At 47.1% G+C, this 20,737-nt stretch overlaps 1 protein-coding gene and 1 non-coding gene across 7 annotated transcripts in view; both read left to right on the top strand.

Annotated features, from left to right (window-relative positions):
* Positions 1-6,438: 6,438 nt before the first annotated feature.
* Rnu6-604 (RNA, U6 small nuclear 604) lies at positions 6,439-6,545 on the top strand. Its single transcript, XR_005504213.1, has one exon. It is a non-coding gene; the product is annotated as a U6 spliceosomal RNA (small nuclear RNA).
* Positions 6,546-12,562: 6,017 nt separating this feature from the next.
* Positions 12,563-20,737, top strand: part of Kdm7a (lysine demethylase 7A) — a 126,717-nt gene continuing 118,542 nt past the window's right edge. For 3 of the 6 annotated variants that reach the window (XM_063286833.1, XM_063286827.1, XM_063286830.1), the window contains exons 1-2: positions 12,563-12,767; positions 20,510-20,655. The gene's annotated coding sequence lies outside the window, so the exon portion shown is untranslated. Of the gene's footprint in view, positions 12,768-18,133; positions 18,417-20,509; positions 20,656-20,737 lie in introns of those variants that run through there. The other 3 variants (XM_063286832.1, XM_063286828.1, XM_063286831.1) reach the window with 3 other exon arrangements.

Below are 20,737 nucleotides of genomic sequence, written 5' to 3'. Positions count from 1 at the left end.
CTGCCTCAGCTTTCTGAGTGCTGGGATTACAGATGTGACCCACCACACTGGCTAAGGAATGTCTTTCTTGCAAGTTGATTTTTTTTTGATTGTATATTACACACTGTGAACTGGCCCTTTAGATATTTTTATTGATATAACTAAAAATGTTATTTGTGTGTGTGTGTGTGTGTGTGTGTGTGTGTGTGTGTGTGTGTGATTAATGGGGGAGGCCACATGAGCACCTACCTGCATGTGTAGAGGTCAACAACTTTGTGGAGAGCTTTGGTTCTCTTTTTCCAGGTCATCAGACTTCATTGCAAACATTTTGGCCTGCTTTATTGGTATAACCTAGCCTATTTGTCTATGTCCCCTGTCCTGTGAACTAGAATTTACATTAGGAGGCTTAGTTAAATTTTTTTTTTCTTTTCTTTTTTTCAGATCTGGGGACCGAACCCAGGGCCTTGTGCTTGCTAGGCAAGCGCTCTACCACTGAGCTAAATCCCCAACCCCTTAATTTAGGTTTTTGAGACAGAACTTCTCTGTGTGGCCTTGGCTGTCCTAAAATGTGCTCTGTAGACCAGACTAGTCTCAAATTCATAGAGAGAAGCCTGCGTCTGCCTCCAGAGTGCTGGAATCGAAGTCGTGTGCCATGATTGCGTGTTAATCTTTTATAAAATCTTTTTAAAACTCTTTTTGGTCTTCTGGCTCTCTTTTTAGGAATCTTTCTTTAAAAAGGATTTTTAAAAAATGGTTATATATGTGTCAGTCTGTGTGGTCCTGTGTGCAGGTACCTTCAGAGCCGCCTGACTTTGACAGGAATATGTCATAGGTGGTAGAGATTTGTGTTAGATTTGCCTCAGACCAGGAGGTATATAACCATTGCTCTAACAAGGATGCTCAGTTTGATCACTTGTGTGGGTGTGGCCCATCAGATCTCTCCGAAAAGAGAATTTTTTCTTTTGGTAATTTCTGCATTGTCTTTTCTTTTCTTTTCTTTCCCCCGGAGCTGGGGACTGAACCCAGGGCCTTTCTAAATCCCCAACCCCGTCTCTCTGTAATTCTTTAGTCAACGTATTTTGCTCTCCTGTAACCTTCCATAAGTTAGCAAATAATTTTTGCCCAAGTCGTTTATGTCACCAGGGGTTACATAGCAGTGATTTCCAATTTTAATATTTTTATTAGCATGTACTAGTTATACATGACAATGGGTTTCATTGCATTTTCCGACATGTGCGTATTGTGTTTCCATGGTGTTCTACACCCCTTTACTTCCTGTTCTCTCTCTCTCTCTCTCTCTCTCTCTCTCTCTCTCTCTCTCTCTCTCTCCTGCTGATTCCTTTTTTTAACCAGTTCTTATCCTACTTCCCTGTCGTGTGTGTGTGTGTGTGTGTGTGTGTGTGTGTGTGTGCGCGCTTGTGTGAGAGACCCAGTTGTTTGTTGGATTTGGAGCACCTTATCAATGACTCCAATACCAAAGAAAATGTCACGCCCTGCCCCCAGCATCCCAGAACTGCAAATAGATCTTCAGAGAGGGTGGAGGCTCATAAGTCCCTCCCTCTTCTTGACCGATGTTGACAGGGCCCAATCAGTACTAAGTTGCTAATAACCAACCGTGGAGGACCACCTTGATCAGGCCAGGGATGTGGTAGGAAAGCTTTCTTCCATATCAACCAGAAGCCTCTTCTGGGGCAAGAGAATTGAGTAGTAGTCCTGGATTTATTTGGTTGTCAACTCCAGAAGTGTGGACCAGCAACAACTTAGCAGGGGTAGTGGAGGTGGGGAGGTAGGGTGAGAGGGTGTGGGGGGGTGTCAGAGTCACTCTGGAGATGTACCAGGTAGTCAGCTGGGAAAGCAGACATTGGCCAAGCAGGAGGTTGTGACCGCCTGGAGAAAAGACCTCCCTTTTCTGATCCACACAAAGGCTCCCCGCCTCCCTGGGTCTGAAAGTGTTCCAGGTTCAACACGGAGGGCCTATTATCTCAATAAGAAGAAGCTGCCTCTCCGCAACAGGAATTTCCAGTCGAGGTTATTAGTCTAGGTGTGACCCAAAGATAAGGTAAGAGTCATCAAGTTTCTCCTCACAGCTCAGGTTCACCCGACAGCCCGTCCCCTGGTGTTTTTCTTAGCACAGCCTTTTTACCTGCCTGTATCTCTCTCTCTCTCTCTTTTTTTTTTTTTTTTAAATTTCTCCACTTTGACCTCAGGGTGTCAGCAAGCTTCAGGCTATGTTTAGTCTTAATGCTAGGAAGGTAAGTCTCTGGCCTCCCCTTCCCTCCTCCTTCCTTCTCTCTCCCTCGCTTAGTAAGAAGTGGCTAAATGAATCCTGAGGTGAGGTGAGCTCTCTTCCTGGGAGTCACAGGGTGGGTGAACTGGGTGTCATTAAGGGAAAGGGAAAAGGGAAAACAAATAGAAGCAGATGTCCCTGCAGCCCAGGTCCTGGCGTGCGTTCGTGCGTGCGTATAAAGGACCGTGGGACCTGGATGGCAGCTGATAAGAAGTGTTTCCATCCTGGGCCTGGACTCCCTGGAGCCTGAAGCTAGTCTGAGTTTCTTAGTCCTCTCCTCTCCACTGTGACTCGATTCCTCTTCCAAGGACAGGTCGGTGGCCCTCTCTTCCCTTCTTCCCTCTGTGGATTGAAGTTACTTGTAATCACCCTCCAATTATCCTTTGGGCCAACGAACACCACGTTTTTAAAGGGTGTGCAGATAACTTTGGACAGAGTCTGCTGTGTGCACACACAGGGGTCCCCAGGAAACACCCGGTTCCCTTTGCAGGTTCTTAGTTTCATAGATGAAATCATTAAAAATGGACTCAGAAAAGAACTCCCCAGTTATTATGCTTAAGGGAAACAAACAGCAGGACAGTGGAGGCCGAGATCACTGCAGCTGTCTGGAGGACCAGCCAGGAGCTGGGAGCTGAAAAGTTAGAAGTCTATCCAGTCTGACGGCCTGCCGCTCAGCAGGGAGACCTTACAGCTGAAGGGCACAGGGCTGCCGTTTTAAAATGTTTATCTTCAAGGGGCTTGAGACCCCATGTGAACAACAATGCCAACCAACCAGAGCTTCCAGGGACTAAGCCACTACCCAGAGACTATACATGGACTGACCCTGGACTCTGACCTCATAGGTAGCAATGAATAGCCTAGTAAGAGCACCAGTGGAAGGGGAAGCCCTTGGTCCTGCCAAGACTGAACCCCCCAGTGAACGTGATTGTTGGGGGGAGGGAGGTAATGGGGGGAGGATGGGGAGGAGAACACCCATAGAGAAGGGGAGGGGAAGGGATTAGGGGGATGTTGGCCTGGAAAGTGGGAAAGGGAATAACAATCGAAATGTAAATAAGAAATTCCCAAGTTAATAAAGATGAAAAAAAAGTTTATCTTCCAGTGTGATGGCAGAAGGATCAGGAATTCAAGGCCATGCCCAGCTATCTAGTGAGTGTGAAGTTACAAACGACTGTCTCAAAGCAAAAGGGAAAGCTGGGTGGAGTGGTGTGCGGCTATGACCTCAGGATTCAGGAAGCAGAGGAAGGTAGATCTCAGTGAATTTGAAACCAATCTGGTCTATGAAGTGAGACTCTGTCTCAAAAAACAAAATGATGATGACGATGACGACGACCACACATCATCCCAGGCCCCACACTAGCTTACTGCTCCTGTTTACTTCATTCCTGTCAGTTGTGGTGTGGGATTGGAGACACAGCTTCACATTAGTTTTCAACTGCGGCAGCCATTTTCTCCCCTTTATGGAGCTCCTCCCCCTTACCAGGACCTCAAACCCAATTCTTGTCATCAAAGCAGGAAAGAATGTTGGACAGGGCCAGAAGCAGAGATAGAGTTTACTTCGTTTGAAACGTGGTGTTATGTAGCCCAGGCTATCCTCAAACTTGCTATGTATCAGAGGATAACCTGGACTCTGCTCCTCCTGCCTCTCCCTCTCAAGTGCTGGGATCACAAGCCTGTACCATCATGTCTGGTTTTATGGGGTGTAGGGCTCAAACCCAGGACTTTGTAAATTCTAGGCAAGCACTCTGCTAACTGGGCTACAGCCACGGCATCACAGTTGGCATTGAGTTTGTTGTTTGGTTTTCTCTGTGTAGACAGGTCTGTTCTGGAACTCTCTCATTGTGCCCTGGCTGGTCTGGGGCTCACAGCAATTACCTGTTTCTGCTTCCTGAGTGCTAGGAGTAAAGGTGCTTGTCACCATTCTCTACAGAGTTTATTAAAAAGCATAGACAGACAGACAGACAGACAGAGAGAAAGAGATAGATATATTTTTCTGAGATAGCCATGACTGTCCTAGAACTAGTTCTATAGACCACACTGTTCTCGAACTCACAGATCTGCCTTCCTCTGCTTCCTGAGCACTGAGACTAGGGTTATGTGCCAGCAATGCCCAGCCATTAAAAAGCATTTTTTTAAAACCCGTGTATTTCCTTTTTAGTTATGTGTTTATGGGTGGGTGAGTAGGTGCACATGTGTGCAGATGCCAGAGGCAGCAGATCTCCTGGAAGTGGATTCCAGGCAGTTGGGAGTTGCTTGACCTGGGGTATAGTGTGTGTGTTGGAACTCCAATCTGCTGCAGGTGGAGTTGTTGTAAAAATATAAAAATAAAAATGTATAATTGTCTTTTACCTTGCTAGGTCTACACCTCGGTGCCCAAGATATCTGCTAGATATCTTGGCGGGAAAACATCCCAGCCGCACACTTTCCTACACTCAAACCCTCACATAAAAGAACACACAACACAATAATCTTAGATCCAATTGGTAAGATATAATTGCCCACTTAAACATACAAAGCCCAGTACCATCCATCCCTTGAGAACATTAATAACAACCTGTAAATACACAGAGCAGAATCTTAACATCACCTGCCATGGCCTCTCCCCTCTCTCCGTCTCCTCTTCTCCTCCTCTCTCGCTTAGACTCCTCCTCTTCCTTCAAACTTCTCTCCCACCCATCCTTCCTTCTCCTCCAATGACAGGCCTCCTTCTATCCTGTACCTGCCTCACCTGTGACATCATCCTACATGGAGTATGTGTTCTTAAGTACTGACCCATTTCCCCAGACTCTTTATAAAACATTTTAGACATCCTTGAGAGCAGAGGTTCACAGAGAGGTGCTTAGAACAAAGGCTAGAGTCCAGTTGTCTTTCTAATAGTTACATGAGGATTCTGGTTGTTTCTAAAGTTGTTACAAAGTTTGCTAAGAAATTTAAATGAGATCTCAGGATGGACATAGGCATGCCAGGCAGGATTTCACCAGACAAGAAGGCAAGGTGTAGGAAGCACCATTGTGAAAAAGTTACTTAATGGCATTTTTGAAAATGACTGTGTGTGCACATGCATGAGGAGGTCAGAGGTCAACTTAAAGGAGTTGATTCTGTCTTTCTACCCATGTCAGTCCAGGTGATGGAACTTGGGTTGGCACCTTTACTCACTGAGCCATTTTGCCAGCATAATATAGTATAATATAATATAATATAATATAATGTAATGTAATATAATGTAATATGATGTTCTGTATGTGGGATTCTGGAGAAAATTCTAGAAGAGGATAAGGCCCTAGCTTAGGTCATATAAACGCAGGCCTTAAGCCAGGCTTATTGCTGTTCTAACATTCTTTCTGAAAATATTTCTATATAAAAGAAATACTTCCTCTGCTGGTGGTAACAATATAATAAATACTGCAGGAAGCTGTTTTGTTTTTTGGACAGGGTTTCTCTGTGTAGACAGGTCTGTCCTGGAACTCTCTTTGTAGATCAGGCTAGCCTTGAACACACAGAGATCTACCTGCTTCTGCCTCCAGAGTGCTGGGATTAGAGGCATGGACCACCAAACCTGATAGCTGGAATTCTTGACTATCAACTAGTTAAAGACTTCAGCCAGACTGTGGAGTGAGGAATTAGTTTTTCTTGTCTTTCCTGTCTTAAAACCTAGGCATCAACTCCACAAGCTGCAAATAGTCTCCAGCCACAGGAAGTCAAGACAGAGGAAGTGCAAAGCCCGGGTCCCACTACACTTCTCCTCTGGGTTTCTTTAGCAGGGGGTGCTGTACCTCCTTGCTCATTTCTCCCGGACTGGCTGACCCCCACGTCTCCAGATGATACTTGATGCAGAGGCCTGCTCTCCCCCATCCTCTGCCCTTTCCCTCCCCCTCCCCCACTCGCTGGCTTTGGAAAGGCAGGACTTCTGACTGATGCTAATCCTAGAGGCCTTCTTGATCCATTTTGGAGTCTTGACTGTTCTGCCCTAGCTAATATGAAGTGTAGGCAGGACTGCACAAAGATGGGCTTGTGGAACCTTCTAGGAAGGATGCCCACAAAGCCAAGCAGGGGAGAGAGAATTGGGTGCAGAAAGCTGATTGTAGAAAGGGCTGGGTTGGTAATAGCTAAGAAGGAGGCTAAGGCAGGGAAACAGGATGAGGCTGAGGGAGAGGCTGCAAGGAAATGCAGTTGTGGTGCTCAATTTGGCAACACGTATACTAAAATTAGAATAATACAGAGAAGATTAGCATGGCCCCTGTGCAAGGGTGACACAAACATTTTTGAAGTATTTTATTTGTACATATGTCTTTTTTTTTTTTTCCTCTGGAGCTGAGGACCAAACCCAGGGCCTTGTGCTTGCTAGGCAAGTGCTCTACCACTGGGCTAAATCCCCAACCCCTGTACATATATTTAAAATTAATTTTATTTATTTTTAGGCAGGCTTTCACTGCAGAGCCTTGATTAGCCTAGAACTCATAGAGATGCATCTGCCCTTGCTGGGATTAAAGGGCTAGCTATGAGCAGCCAGAATTTTACACTTAAAAAAAAAGAAAAGAGAAGAAAACAGAAAAGCAATCAGGACAAAAGTTGAGGCCTTGGCAGCATGGTGGCTCAAGCCTGGATTCCTAGTTCTCTGAAGGCTGATGCAGGAGGATTATTGTGGGTTTAATGCCTGCCAGGTTACAGTATGAGATGGTATAAAGAAAGGAAAAACTCCCAAACAATGATGATGATGATGATGATGATGATGATGATGATGATGATGATGATGATGATGATAATCAACAACACAAAGCCTTTTCACTGAAGTCAGTGCAGCAGCTGGTCTTGAGGTAAAGGCTAGCTAGGTCTTTGCTCCCTTGTTCCTCAGTCTCAAGACCACACAGATGATTTGGCCCCAGGAGGGGACCAACCTTATCCTTGGCACCTCCTCTCAGGCAGGGCAGTTCCAGGAGAGGGACTGTCTGTGAGGTACCATCGATCCCCAGGACGAGCCTGTGCAGAGGTCCCAGGGTCTACCAAGATTCAAGCCAGCTCTGCTCTTCACCAGCTGAGTGACCTTGACCTGGTTCTGATCCTTATTTAGCGTGTGTTTCCCTTTCCTTCTCTGTAAACAAGGCAAGAACAGGGATTAAATGAAATTTTGTTCCTGGAGGGGCAGGAGGCTCACCACACCCCAACCTGGGTTGGCTTCCGTCCCAGGAACAGCTGTTAAGGTCTTGATCTGGGGCCCCAGTGTGGACTGGCCTCCTACTTCCTGCCTCTAGAGGTGGTTGGACTTGGCTCTTCTGGCTCCTTTCCAGCTCTGGGGACAGGAAACAGCCCAGTTCTGGCCTAATTGCCCTCCCTTTTCCTCCTTACGGGACAGTTGCTGGTGGGTGTGAGCGGGTGAGGCTCTGGTTCCCAGAATTCCCAGCCTCAGTTGTTTGTCTAGCACAGAATTCAGCCTGAAATGTCACTTTACACTGTGGGCCGTTTGCTTTTGTCCTCTATGTGAGGACAGAGTAGAAGAGCCACAGTTGAATCCAGGCATTTCTGGGTCCCCTGAATCTCACCTGTACCCCCAGTGACAGAAAAGCCAAGAAGATGGCAATAAAACAGAGTGGGGGTTGGGAAGTGTGTCTCGGGGGCCCTCTGGGCCCATCAGAACCTGTGCGAATTAGGGTCCTTCCTCTAAGCAGACACAGCTTGGCCCCGAGTGCCTTTGTGTAAGTTAGCAAAGCTTATAGACTCCCTGGGATCTTGAGGTGCAGGGTCCTGACTACTGGAGCCCATAGACGGTGATGGATGTAGGTTTGACTTGATGGCACAGCCTCCTTGCCCCGCCAGGATGCTCTCGGGATTCTGGTTCATAAAGCTCATCTTTCCCCACATCCGACATCTCTTTCCATCTGAGAGCCCAAAAGGCTGTTTTCTTCGCTAGCTTTCCTAGGATCCTAGAGTAGTACATGGCAGCGAAGCCTGTTTCCTTGGGGATAGACCCTCCGACACAAAGGCACCCCAACCAGCCTTTGCAAACTCGCGTCTGTCCAGCTAGTCTCCTTTGCTTTGCGACAGCCCGTGCCTGGCAGTTCATCTCCCACAGACAGGGAAATGGCAACGGCAACCTAACGATGGCACTGTGTGCTGGGCAGGGCAGAGGTCAGAAGTGTGACCTCTGGGTTTAGCTAGATGTTCTACTCACCCAGTGGCCATCCTTCCGGCCTCTATCGCCACAGTAGAACTGCGTTCCGGTACAGTCACACGAGGCCCACAGGGTGAGGTAGGGGTGAGGTGTTCTCTGGCAGTGTTGCAGGGGCGACTTCACTAGTCCAAGGGAGAAGTGGCACATTATTTTTTAGACTCAGTGGGTGTGTGTTTGAGTCTTGGCTCACTTGTGGGACCTGAAAGGGGCACTTTCTCTGTACCTTGGTTTTTCTCATCTATCCAGCGGGATAGCGTTAAGCTTTGAGGGCTGTTTTAAGGACTGAATGAATAAGCACGTGATGCATTATCAAGCTCAATATCTAGCTATTACTGTGGCAACCCTTGAGGTCCCGGTGGATAAACACCTGTCAGATTTCCATAAGCTCATTGCTTGAAATCCCCAGCAATACACTGAAGCTGGCTGTTGGGGTTGGTCTTGTGCACTGTGTACTCAGATGCCAACTTCTGTGCCCTAAGATCAGGTTGCACTCTGGACACGGGCATTGTGTTGACCAATGTGCTGTAAAGAATGTTCCTCAATAATCTTTGATTCATTAATAAATGACCAAAGCCTGTGCCTGGGCGGGAGAGGAAGACAGCATGTGAAATCCAATAAGGGTGTTTCAGGTAGGGACTGATATATTATTTTTCCCGCCAGGGAAATGAGCCAATTTAAACCAGATTAAATTATGTTAAATGAAGGTTTATTGGGAAGCTGGTCTCAGGCAGATGAGTTCACTGGCCCCAAGGAAGGAGGCCATGGAAGTTGCCATGGGAAGGGAGAGAGAGGAAAGGGGGTTTAGAGAGAGAGAGGGAGAGACCAAATGTCTGGATTATACAGGGAAGAACCTCTGGGGGAAGAGCAGCCTAGCCCCTGGGCTGGAAAGTTCAGGGTAGGGGGCAGGGTATGCCAGGTAGGGACTGGGAGAAGCTGGAGGCCAGGTCTACTTTTTTTTTTTTTCTTAAATATTTTTTTTAAAGATTTACTTTATTTATATAAGTGCACTGTAGCTGTCTTCAGACACACCAGAAGAGGGCATCAGACCTCATTACAGATGGTTGTGAGCCACCATGTGGTTGCTGGGAATTGAACTCAGGGCCTCTGGAAGAGCAGTCAGTGCTCTTAACCGCTGAGCCAACTCTCCAGCCCAGGTCTACTTTTGATATGTAAAATATGCACCTTAGTCTCTTGTATGAGGTCTGGAAACCAGACAGGGCCCATGTGGAGAAGAAAAGGTAAGGGAAGAAGCAGGTCCCCATGAGGCAAGATGGACACATGATGAGCACATGGCCAAAAGATGCTCACATTGAGGACATCCATGTAATAGAGCAAGACTCAGTTGGCAAGTAATGGAGCATTTATCTGGTTATTGATAGCCTAGCCAGGTTATAATAGCCTTAGAACTTGCCCGGTTTAGATTTGTAGCTTGTTAATAAATTCTGTTGTCTTCATGTTGTTCACTCAGGAGCTAAATGGGAAAGAACATGGCAGAAACTCCCTTTCTCCAGTATTTGGTCTAAGGAGAATCACGATGGGAAAGTCAACCTTTCATCTGTGAGGTTGATCCTTACTCTATGGCAGTCTTCCAGACTGTCAAGGCCTTAGAGGCAGCCTGCTTGCTTGTCTTGTGCTGCTTGTAACTCTTCTGATGGGCCCTAAAGAACAGAAGGCCTGTGCCTGTCAGCAGCCTCAGAGGACACATCCCATAATCACCAGCATCCTCTTCCCTCACTGAGTCCCTCATTAGGGTTCTGGTGACAGCCAAAGCCTCCAGGACTTTGTATTGCCAGCCTGACCTCAGCTTGGGGTGACAGTTCTATGAGCTGACCACCCACAGAGATGCTTTCCTTTATTACTCCCTGATATAACCCACATGGGGCTTTAGCAGAGTATTTAAGTGGTCCTAGCTCAGTATGGCAATGAGTGTATGATGCCTGAACCAAGAAGACACTGGCTTGTTACTAACAGATATTTCACCATCTCAGCCAGTATCTGTCCAGAGGGAAGAAGTCTTAACTCATGTCTGCATCTCCCAATCCCTTCCTCTTCCACTCTTCCTCCTTCTAGGTTTTCTGGAGCCTAGGGTGGCCTTCAACTGCTGTGTTCATACCCAAGGGTGACATTGTGCTGATCCTCCCAACTATACTTCCTGAGCGCTGGCTTTATAAGTTGGAGTTAAGTTTATATGGCACTGAGGATTGAACCCATGGCTTCATGCATGCTAGACAAGTATTCTACCAACTAAGCCACATGCTGCTGCTGCTGCTGCTGCTGCTTCTTTTTTTTTCTTCTTCTTCTTCCTCTTCTTCTTCTCCTCCACCTCCTCTTTTTCCTCCTCCTCCTCCTCTTCCTCCTTCTCCTTCTCTTCCTTCTCTCCCTCTTCCTCCTCCCCATCTTCCTCCTTCTCCTCCTCCTCTCCTCCTTCTCCTCCTCTTCCTTCTCTTCCTTCTCTCCCTCCTCCTTTTCCTCCTTCTCCTTCTTTTTCTCCTATCTCCGCTATCCTACAAGCATATACCACTATGGGACCTGGATTTGTGTATGTGTAAAATAAAGTCTGTTTGTATATTTTTCAGATTAGGAGGAGGGCTCTTGTGTCATGGCATCTGTGTGGATGTCAGAGGATTGAACAAGTTGTTTTTCTCCTGTTATGCAGGTTCTGGAGACTGAACTCAGGTTTTCAAGCTTACTACCAAGCCCCTTTACCGACTTGCTTGTTTACTTTTATTATTTTAAAGTGTGTGTGTGTGTGTGTGTGTGTGTGTGTGTACATGCACGGATGCATGCACAGTACCCTAGAATGCCTAAAATCCCCCATAAAGTCAGTGCTGGGAATCAAACTCAGATCCTGAAGTCAGATCTTTCTGAAGATCAGCAAGAGCTCTTAACCACTGATCCATCTCTCCAGCCTTCTGTTTTGGTTTTTTTGAGACCAGTTCTCAATCTGTAGTTGAGAGGTTATTCTGAAACTCATGGCCTCAGCCCCCAGAAGGCTGGGATCATAGCTATGAGCTGTCACATGGCTATTTTTCAGTCCCTTGTCCCTTGTTCATCTCTCCTTTGACTGTATCAGGATGCTCTTTATTTACTTACTAAAGTGTTCATTTTTGTATATGTATACTATTGTATGTTTGAGTATGTGTGTTTGCACATGTGCATATAAGTACCTGCAGAGGTCAGAAGAGTGTGTCAGCTCCCGGGGAGCTAGAGTCACCAGCGGTTGTGAACCGTTTGATGTGGGTGTTGGGTGGGTGTGGGTGACTTGAATTCTTCAAGAGCAGCAAGTTCTCTTGGCCACAGAGTCATCTCCAGCTCTCTTTGTTTTTATCTTTAATTAAAAAAAATTGTATAGATAGCAGCAACATGCACAAACCTCAAGGACACAGATACACAAACTTTAACCCCACCCCCAGATACAGATCCCTCCTTCACCCAGGCCAAGAAGCCCCCAGAAGCCAGATGAGGAGGTTAAGATGTCCTACTGGCAACATTAAAACAAGTAAAGCAAAAGCAACAGGTGAGGTTAATTTTTAATAATGTATTTCATTTAAAGCAACAGATCTGAAATATAATTGTAGTAAATAATTAGTATTAGATTTGTGAGTGTGATATCACACTTTTGCTTACTGGGACTTTAGAGTCCAGCATCGGGTCCAGCATATCTCCACTAGCCTGGCCACATTTTAAGTGCTTAGCAGCCTCCTGTGGCTGGGGGCTACTGAACCAGACAGCATGGGATCCAGAACGTGAGGGGTGGCACTGATAAATGGAAGAGAAGCCAAGAGTATTCACTAATAGAGATATAAATTGTCCAAACCATCTCTTCTTTCCAATGCTACAGGTAGAACCCAGGGCCTCACACATTACCACTGAGCTACACCCCTTCCCCCGACTATATAAGTTATTGTCCCGCGCTACGTCTCGCCAGCAGGAACGACGCGGCACACACAGGATCCTACTACAGAAAAGCTTTAATGCGTCTTGAGAGGGAGAGCATAAGCTTACAATGCGGAGACGGAGAGTGAGGAATAACCGTCCCTTATATAGGAAACTATCCTCGCCTAGGACGTGTCACTCTCTGACTGGTCGCTGCCAATTATGCCAGATGACGTACCAAAACGTACGTGTCCCTTTGAGTAGGGACGTTACCAGGCGCCTGCGTATTGCCCTTTTTACTAGGTGCGTTCTGCCGGATGCCGGTGCCATCTTGTAATGGAGTTTGTGAGGACAGCTCCTCACATATGTGAGGACAGCTCCTCGGACAGCTCCTCACATCTCTGTGAGGACAGCTCCTCGGACAGCTCCTCACAAGTTATAAACCCCTAAGGTATTTCTATTGTGAGTACTGGTTACTTAGTTTTTTTCTTTCTTTTCTTTCTTTCTTTCTTTCCTTTTTTTTTTTTTTTTTTTTTGAGACATTGAGACAGGCTTTCTCTGTGTATCCTTGGCTGTCCTGGAACTGGAACTGGAACTCACTCTGTAGACCAGGCTACCTCTGCCTCCTGATGTGAGTGCTGGGATTAAAGGAGTGAACCATTACCACCCTGCTAAAGTTTTTTTTTTTTTTTTTTTTGCATCAAGATAGGGTTTCCGAACTCACTCTTCAGACCAGGCTGGCCTCAGCACCACCCATACTTATAATTTTATTTTCATGAAAGTATACTAAGTCCACACCCAGTCTCAGTTCCCTTGCACTTCGACTACAGAACAGGAAATCTGTGGCTGTCTTCGGTTCTCTTTTAGGCTTTCTTATGAGTGGAGCACGTTTTACACATTCTTGGGCCCAGGGGACATTTGAGTGAAAGGTTCTTCAGCTCCTGGCTAGACTTCTATCTTTAACCTTGAGTTATATCAGGCTTTTAAAGATGTAAATGGTACTGGAATAATGTTACACACTTTCAATCCAGGCACTCAGGAGGCAGAGGCAGGTAGATTTCTGTGAGTTTGAGGCTAGCCTGGTCTACAGATCAAGTTCTAGGGCAGCTAAGACTACACAGAGAAACCCTGTCTCAAAAAACAAAAACCAACCAACCAAACCAACAAAAAGTCATACTGTGTCTTTGTGTCCTATTCCTTGTTGCTCATCTAAAGTCACTTCAGGGGCATGGCCATGTCACAGATCAAATGCACAATGCTGAGCAGGACGTGATGGTGCACACTTGTGGTCCCAGCACTTGGGAGGTGGGGGCATGTAGTGGCTTAACTGAATGTTCCTCCGTAGATTCTGGCATCTAAACATTTGGTCGTCAGCTGGGGGCGCTATTTGGGAAGGTTATGAAACCTTGAGAACATCTGACTATGCAGTCACTGAGGGAGGACTTTGAAAGTTTATAGCCCTGCCCTAATCTCAGTTAGCTATTTGCTTTCTGTGTGTGGTTGAAGATAAAACATCTCAGTTTCCTGCCACCATGCGTGCCTGCTGCCATGGCTCCCCCTGTACTCTTCTTATCTTCCTGAAACTGTAAGCCAAAATATCATGGTAGTCTATCCCAGTAATGAAGAGTAAACAAGGCAGAGAGGGTCAGGAGTTCAAAGCCATCCCTGGCTAGGTAATGAGTTCAAGGTTGCCCTGGGCTAGAGAAGATAATGATAGTCCCATAAGAATGTGTTGCCTATGCCAGGTAATGTGGCACTTGCTTTCAATTTCAGTATCTGAGAGGCTACATAGAGAAACCCTGCCTTGAAAACCTAACCAAACCAACCAACCAACCTACACCAAGGGAGCAAAGAACCTATTCATTCCTTCATTGCACTTCAGCTGAGGGTCCTAGCCAGGCATGGTTTGTCTCTTCCTTTGATGTAAATTGCTCTGCATTTCCAGTCAGTACACCTGCACTGCAGCCATCACTAACTGGCCGTGGCTCTTTGGGTGTGGATTAATTTATCACAGCCTCCATATGTACACACATACCTGCCTGGTAGTTATAGTGATAGCTGCATAAAAGAAATCAATGGGCAGCGATGGAAAAGAATAAGTACACATCTGCAGCAGGGAAAATGACACAGGACAGCCTGGCTTCCTTCCCTCTCCTCCACTTCCCGCTGTGAGGCAGAGGTCACACAGGCTCTCTTATCCAAATCACGGAATCCAGGGACGTGCTGGGGATGTCATACACACCTATGCTAGACTTCCACAAAAGAGAGACTCCAGTCTCCAGGTTTCTGATGTCAGTCCCTTACAGATGGAGCTGTAAGGTTTCCACTATATTCGCAGCTTAGGTCCAGGAACCTTGTCCGAGAATCACAGGGCCTCGTATGCGGCTCACACTCTGGGGCAGCCCGCTGGAAAGCTGTTCTTTCTCTGGTACTCCTTGAGAGTTGCAGCCACGCGTCTGTTAAGTCTTCGGCGCGGTCCCTACCACCTCTGTCAGATCATCTCCTTTGGGACGCTTTCCCAGTCAAGCCAACGTGATCCTTTCATGGGCATCTTTCTGGTCCTGTTTAAGGCGGAGCATCTCTCCCTGGCTACCACCCACAGGAGCTGCGCCTTTGTCATTTTCTCAGGCTCTTTCCTTGCTCCTTTAAGCCTATCGGAGATCCCGGGGTGGGGGTGGGGTATACATTCCTGGCTCTGTCTTTTAAGCTGCTGGGGTTAAAATACCCTGGGCTACGGGCAAAACTGTGGAAAACACACTCTCAACACTTACAGAAAGTATTTCTACCCCACGAGAATAGTATCCACGCCCCATAAAGCAAGATCAAGCAGTTCCGGAACACAAGAGCACTGGCCCAGTTCCCGCCTCCCTCGACCCCATCAAGTGTCATTGTTCCCAGGTTCCGGGCAGTGACAACAGCCAGGCCGGCTGGACCAGCTACAGCTCGGGACTCCTCTTCCCTAGCAGGATGGGAGGCGGGTGGGGGTGTGGAGCCTCAAGTCTGCAGCTGCCAATCACCGCGCAGCGCACGTGCCACACGTTTCCCGACTCCCGGCGGGGGCGCGGGGCACGCGCGGGGGTCCGCGGGCTGGGGGGCTGGGCTGCTAGGAAGCCTGGAGTGTGAACGCGCGGGGTGGGGGTGCACAGAGAGGTGTGAACGCGCAGGAGGTCCGGGGAGATGCTCAAGGGTCTGGAAGAAGGATGCTGGCTGGAGGAATTCCTCCCGGGAACTCCGTGCCCACCGGGGTCTGTCCACTGCGCTGCTGCTTCCTGGGTAATTAGGGGAGCTCCAGGAAACCCCTTGTCTGTTCCCCTCTCACTAAGCACCGGGCCTTAAACAGGTGGAGATGGTCTGTTGTTGATTTGCGGGTATACCACCAACAACGCCAAGGGCACGGAGTGCATAATTCAAAGGTTGGGCTCCGGAGCGCCTGCTCAGAAAAAAGCAGATTCCCTCGGTCGTCTCTACCGTCTCCACCTCCAGCCAAAATGTGAAGAAATGTTTACTTCTGGTTGTGGCTTTAGAACACCAAGTATGCAGACAGAAGGGTTGAAGCCCAGGAAGCTGAGGGCTGTCCATGAACTGTGTTTGCAGGCCGGTCCCACCTGACCAATGCTAGACGTTTGTTACTGAGAACAGAGTCTTGTTATGTTCTCAGTAGCCTCGGCACTCGATGGGGAGCCCAGGATGGTCTCGAATTTGTAATAATCCCCCTGTCTCGGCCTTCCCACTGCTGAGACTATAGGCCCGTGCCACCACATCCTGTTCCGTTTTAGGCACTTCTCTGCTGTTTGGCCACACGAAGCAGAAATTAAGAAGGCGGTAGGTAGAATAAGTTTTTCTGGGGGCATATTTTAGGTCTTGGGTGTATGTCATGAGCTTCTTACTGCTGGGTTGGTGTGTCTGTAGCTCCCTGGGCTGTACTGTTTACACTCTTTGAAAGGGTTGTCTGTAACAACTTCCCAGAGAGGAGCTCCCTTTGAAGTGTGGGCAGGATTTGGATTCTCCTGACTTCACTAGTCTTTAGTTGTCTCAGTGGCTCCTTTGATGTGGTGGTGACCAGGCTTATTAGAGATTAGCCAGCAGGACCAATAGATCAATCATCCCTTCAAGTTCACCTCCACCATGATGTACGCGTCAAAAAGGCAAACTGAGATATGTCAGGAAGGATCTCAAAACTTTCATCGTCTTTATTGATTGAATTCAGAACCCGCTTTCTCATATGCACTAGTTTCTTTGTGTCTAGGAAATTATAAGAAGACCTCCAGGCTGAAGTGCCCTAGCTACATATGTTACTGTATTTAATCCTCAGAGTAACCATGAGGCTGTGTGCTTGCCCACACTTTAGGGAAGAGAAGCGGGAGGCTTCAGCTGTAGAGCCCTGGGACTGAGAGCCAGACCCCTTGCATTTCGCCTTCACTGAAAGTTACTTGGGTTCATTAAATGAATCCAACCATACAAAACACTTACATCAGTACCTGGCACGCACTTTGTGCACGCCTCACTCTTGCATCACTCCTTTAAAAGACTTTATGTTTATCTGTTTCTCTTTAGGAGTGTTATTGCCTGCTCGCATGTATGTGCACCACGTGCATTCGGATGATCTATCTGGACGGGGTTAAGGATGACGTGAGCTCCTGCGTAGGTGCTAGGGATTAAACCTTGGTCTTCTGCAAGGACAGGTACTCATGGCTGCTAAGCTTCCTCTCCAGCCCTGCTGTAAGCAGAGCTTGAGTTCTTGTAGCAGCGAATGAATGCAGAAAAGCTTTGGCTTTTTTTCTGGCTAGAGGGGCCTCCGCTTGGCGTTGGAGATGCTTTTCCATGGACATCTTCTCTTAGGCTCTCTTAGGCTGTATATGGTCTTCCTTCCCCGCTGGGGAATATTATCAGAGTCAAGCTGTTCAGCTCTCTGCAGGGTACTTTGATGTCCTTGAGTTGGAGTAGAGTGGAATGTGGGGTTTAGTTTTTATTGACATAGTGTAACTGACGTTGTCTTAACATTTCACAAAGTAAATCAGCATATTTACTAAGCCACCCCCCTTTTTTTTTCTTTTGGTTTTGTTCTTAGAGACAGTTTCTCTGTGTAGTCCTGGCTGTCCTGAAACTCAATCTGCAGACCAGGCCAGCCTGGAACTCAATGATCCACCTGCCTCTGCCTCCTGAGTCCTGGATTAAAGGTATGCACCACCATGTCAGACTCCCCCCACCACCCGGTCTCATGTGACTCAATATACAGCCAATATGACTTTGAGCCACTCCTACTCCCACTTCCCCTGTGCTGGGATTACATTACCCCACCTGACTGATGCCTTACACTTTTAACAGTGTTATGAGTTGATTGTGTCCTCTCATGTTTGTAGATTGAAGATTGTCTTAGGATTTACTGCTGTGAACGGACACTGTGACCAAGGCAACTCTTATAAGGACAAAATTTAATAGGGGCTGGCTTACAGGTTCAGAGGTTCAGTCCATTATCATCAAGGTGGGAGCATGGCAGCATCCAGGCAGGCATGGTGCAGGCAGAGAGTTCTGAGAGTTCTACATTTTCATCTGAAGGCTACTAAGAGAAAACGGGCTTCCAGGTAGCTAGGGTGAGGGTCTTAAAGCCCACACCCACAGTGGCACCTACTCCAACAAGGCCACACCTCCAAATAGTGCCACTCCCTGGGCTAGGCATACTCAAACCACCACAAAGTCCTAAACTCTTCAAGTGTGATTTGGAATTTAGACCTTTGCAGATGTAACTGCTTAAGATGAGGTCATACCAGATGGAGTTGGTTGGGCCCCTAATCTATTATGACTTGTTTCCTCACAAAACAAAGCCATTTGAGCGTGGACCACACAGAGAGAGTGTGCAGAGAAAACAGCACATGAACGTAAAGACCGATATGGGAATGTGTGTCCACAAGCTGTGCAAGGTTGACAGCATACCCCAGAAGTAGACAGAGCCTCAAACAGATTCACCTTCCCAGCACAGAGGCCACCTGTCTGCTGACATCAGGATCCTGGATGCTAAGCCCTAGAGCCACCCAGTTTGGGGACTGTGTTATGATAAACCAGCCACACACTCCACAGGAACGGGAGTCTGAGGAAAGCTTTGACTGGGATCTGGTACTAAGATTTTAGAAATATTGCTTCATGGAGATTGAGATGACCAGTTCCATCTAAAATTACTTTATCTCTTTTCTAGCAGCATGGTATATGCACATGATTTAGAAAATGACATAGACTAAATACATGACAACGTAAAGTTAGAATTGTTCTTGGCTTCTCAACTCTGTAGCCCTCACCGCACCCCGGGATTTGCTATTATTTTTCTAAATAACATGCTGATATTAATATATATATATATTATATATATATATAATATATTACTGTAATGCTGGAAATTAACCCTCAAGCCTGTGGTCAGATGCTCTATTGCTGAGCTAAACACATACCTTTTTCTCCTTCCTCTTTTGTTTTTAGACAGGGTCTCTCTCACTAAGTTGCCTAGGTAGAAAATGAATTTCCAATTCATCAATCCTTCTGCCTCAGCCTCCAGAATACCACTACCAGGCCCAAGGACTTTCTATTTGGGACATTATGTGTTCCCTTCCCATAGGGTAGAAGAAGAGTTTGCCTTCTAGACATAGACTCTGAGAGGTCGATCCTAAGACAGAGTTAGCTACACCCCGTTTAAACGTACGGGCTGGTCAAATGCTCCTCTGCCCAGTTTCTCCCCCAATAAACACACACGTATAGCCCAGAACGGTGTGTTACAGCATAAGTTCATTCCTAACCATTGAGGTGCAGTCCTAACTGCTCGCCATGGCCGAGCTGGGCACTCTGTGAGGCATGTCTGATCTCTCTCAGACCACTACTTCCACCTAATGGTCTTTTATAAAAGAATAACAGGGGAGATGTAGTGCCATATTGGATTTGGGCCTGGCTGCTTTGTAACTGCATGGCCACAGTTAAGAAGTCATGGGATTGTTGGACAGAGGCCTCTCCCACGTATTTACGGCACAGGAAGAAAAGACCAAGTAGTAAACACCCAGTGTCTCCACTGCATGACCCCGGCTGAGCCCGGCTGATGCACGTGGAACCGACACACCTGGACCACACCTGGGTGGTGGTCAATTTACTTCTGCCTTTTACTTCCTCGGCCTTTATCCTGGAGATTTAGGCTGGGCTTCTGGGATTTCTCCCTAATTAATTCAGGTCTCCTAGTCGGTCTTTTGTTACTGAAGTCACGAGCCAGATAGTCACGAGCCAGGGTTTCCCACTGTGCTTCCCAGATATTTTCTACCTGGAGACTTGGGTATATATGTGGTGAATAAAGCTACAGGAGTCTCTCACTCTTTTTCCTCACTCTCACTCTTCCTTCCGTTCTTCCACTCTCTCTCTCTCTCTCTCTCTCTCTCTCCCTTTCTTCCTCTCCTGGCTTGACACGATAACCTGTGTGTGTGTATGTGTGTTTCTTTCATCCTGTAGGCTTTCGCCCGATTCTCGGTACTGTGTCGGTGCTGGCGCCGACAATAGACCCTGGTCACCAGTGTACGCCTTTGGACAGCACAGGTTCAGGATGAATTGACCACAGGACTGTGCAACTCTATTTCAAAGCCTATTTTTAATGATGGTTCTTAAATGTTTTGACCTCCCTTGTAGCCAACCACCCATCAGAGGTTGTGGGAGGGAAAGGATATAGGAGAAGTGGACCTGTTTAGAAAGGTTCTTTGAGGGGCTGGGGATTTAGCTCAGTGGTAGAGCGCTTACCTAGGAAGCGCAAGGCCCTGGGTTCGGTCTCCAGCTCCGGAAAAAAAAAAAAAAGAACCAAAAAAAAAAAAAAAAAAGAAAGGTTCTTTGAAGCGACTCAGTCTGTTGTCTGGAGGTCAGCAATTCAGTTCACAGGTTAGCAGCGGCAACTTGATCCACTTGCAAACACTTGATGGATACGCCAGCAGTCCAGTTCAGTAGAGTCGAATTAGCAATGATGGTCATGTGACCTAGCAGAGACAGACAAGCCTCAGCCTGGGCGGGTCAGCAGGAGGGACCAGGAGGAACACCAGGAGAAGTTCTCAGCTGTGCCTCTCTGAGGAAACGGAGATCAGAGAACACTTGAGACCCATGAGCATTGCACAGCTAGCTCTATTAGCAAGCCTGGCTCAGCTTCCATCACTGTCTGGAGTTTTATACGCCCTCCAAACATCATGTCTCCTCAGCACGTGAGTCTGTCTTAGCTGACAACATCCTGCCAATTGGCCTGAGTCTGAGGAAGTGGCAAGAAACTGCAGCACACTACCAGAAGTTTTTTGGTGCATTTCTACCTATGGTACCTGACAAATGGAGCTCAATGACACAATGTAAGGTGGGTCAATACGTGCATGTCATTGGCAAGGAGTCCTTCATCATGTGTCCTTTCACATGCTTGCTTTAGTAGAACATCCTCT

This window comes from Rattus norvegicus, chromosome 4, assembly GCF_036323735.1.
Source record: "Rattus norvegicus strain BN/NHsdMcwi chromosome 4, GRCr8, whole genome shotgun sequence".
Lineage (NCBI taxonomy): Eukaryota > Metazoa > Chordata > Mammalia > Rodentia > Muridae > Rattus > Rattus norvegicus.
Note: the sequence above shows the minus strand (reverse complement) of the source record. Positions and strands in the feature narration are given on the sequence as shown.